Source organism: Odontomachus brunneus, unplaced genomic scaffold (assembly GCF_010583005.1).
Source record: "Odontomachus brunneus isolate Ranch 3 - 2012 unplaced genomic scaffold, Obru_v1 Obru_scaffold_228, whole genome shotgun sequence".
Lineage (NCBI taxonomy): Eukaryota > Metazoa > Arthropoda > Insecta > Hymenoptera > Formicidae > Odontomachus > Odontomachus brunneus.
The window spans coordinates 25,770-27,701 of NW_022639678.1; the positions used below are offsets into that span (position 1 = coordinate 25,770).

Sequence of the window (1,932 nt, forward strand, 5' to 3'; positions counted from 1 at the left end):
GCGCATTTTAAAATAAAAATTTGTTACTTCTATAAATCAAATGTAGAGACACAAACTTTTTTTTATTATTAAGGAAGTATAATGGTAAAAAAGGCAGTTTTTTGCCTACCAAAATAAGCGTGAAAACGTTATCATTTTTTGCTTACTAATTTTGACTAGCTAAATACAGTGGTAAAATCCAGTATCAATTAGATGACTGACTTCCGATATGTAAAATGGCGGATTTTATATAGCGCATTTTAAAATAAAAATTTGTTACTTCTATAAATCAAATGTAGAGACACAAACTTTTTTTTATTATTAAGGAAGTATAATGGTAAAAAAGGCAGTTTTTTGCCTACCAAAATAAGCGTGAAAACGTTATCATTTTTTGCTTACTAATTTTGACTAGCTAAATACAGTGGTAAAATCCAGTATCAATTAGATGACTGACTTCCGATATGTAAAATGGCGGATTTTATATAGCGCATTTTAAAATAAAAATTTGTTACTTCTATAAATCAAATGTAGAGACACAAACTTTTTTTTATTATTAAGGAAGTATAATGGTAAAAAAGGCAGTTTTTTGCCTACCAAAATAAGCGTGAAAACGTTATCATTTTTTGCTTACTAATTTTGACTAGCTAAATATAGTGGTAAAATCCAGAACTAATTACTAATTACCTTTTTTTTTCATTTTTTCACATGTTTCTTGAAAATATCCTGCACTAGTTGTTTCTAGTATGTGTATTTGCAGATAGCAATTTCCAACCACAATATTGACAAGTTAGGCACTACTTGTATCCCTGACAAAAATAAGAAGTTTCATAAGCGTTTGTTTAGCGTTTACGTAAATGTTGGCGGGAGTTTATTAAGAGTATAGAAATTGTCAATAGAGCGGAAATTGCAACACTGTAGCGTTTAAAAGGCGCTTGCGTACTGGAAGAGCGTTTGCTGAACGGGGAAAAAACGCTTGTCTTACAGCGTTGGGAAAAATATTTTTCAGACGATTTAAAAGTCTGACAGCAAACTCGGTGCACGAAGGTGTATCAGTTTACTGAAAAACGTATTTTGAAAAACGTTGCTTCAGCATTGCAGGACTTTCATAAAATGTTATATACAGCATTTAATAAGTTATGAAAGCGTTCTAAAAGCTTTCAAAATCCAACAGCGTCTCTCGAGCTTACAAGATGTCAACGTTCATATAAAATTTTAAAGCGTATAAACTCTCAAGAAATACTCATCGAACGGTTTATAAAGATTTTTATTTTCATCTGGGATATAGAGGATTATCTGGAGCAATATCATAAACAATTAATACGATAAACAGTTACATGGGCGCGCTGACGAAAGATTATATATATGTGTGTGTGTGTGTGTGTGTACAGGGTGTAGAAAAATTAGACTGACAAACTTTGAGGGGAAATGGTGGATATAAAAACAAACATATTTTGTTAATAATGTTTTTCTCTACGACTCTTCGTTTTAATACTACAAGGTACAAAATAAGAATTTTATGATCTTAATAAAAAACAAACATATAAGTGGAAAAATTAAATTTATTTCAATTACACATATATATTTTAATCTTCAAAAAACAATAAACAAAAACGCGGAACAAAAATGCGCAACTGATTATAAAAGCTCAATTTATAATAAATGTTCAAAAATTCTTCCATTTGCTTCAACACAAAGATAATATTGTCAAAATTCGGATTAACAATTCTATTTCTGTTTCAATGTCTCATCGATAAGAGTTGTGAAAGTAAATACAAAATACCTTTGTGAAGCACGCTTCATTAATAAACAGTATTGAGGGGAAACAGAGAACTTCAACATAAAAATTTTTTTGTTAATATTTCTCTCTACGATATTTCGTTTTGATCTTGGTCTACGTAGTATATATTCAAGCGCTCAATGGAGCAGAAGTCTTCAATTATATCTTAATAAATT

General features: G+C 29.9%; 1 protein-coding gene across 3 annotated transcripts in view; it reads left to right on the forward strand.

Moving 5' to 3' along the window:
- LOC116852478 (juvenile hormone acid O-methyltransferase-like) overlaps positions 1-1,932 on the forward strand; it is a 17,891-nt gene that overhangs the window by 8,268 nt on the left and 7,691 nt on the right. The gene's annotated exons all lie outside the window — the stretch shown is intronic.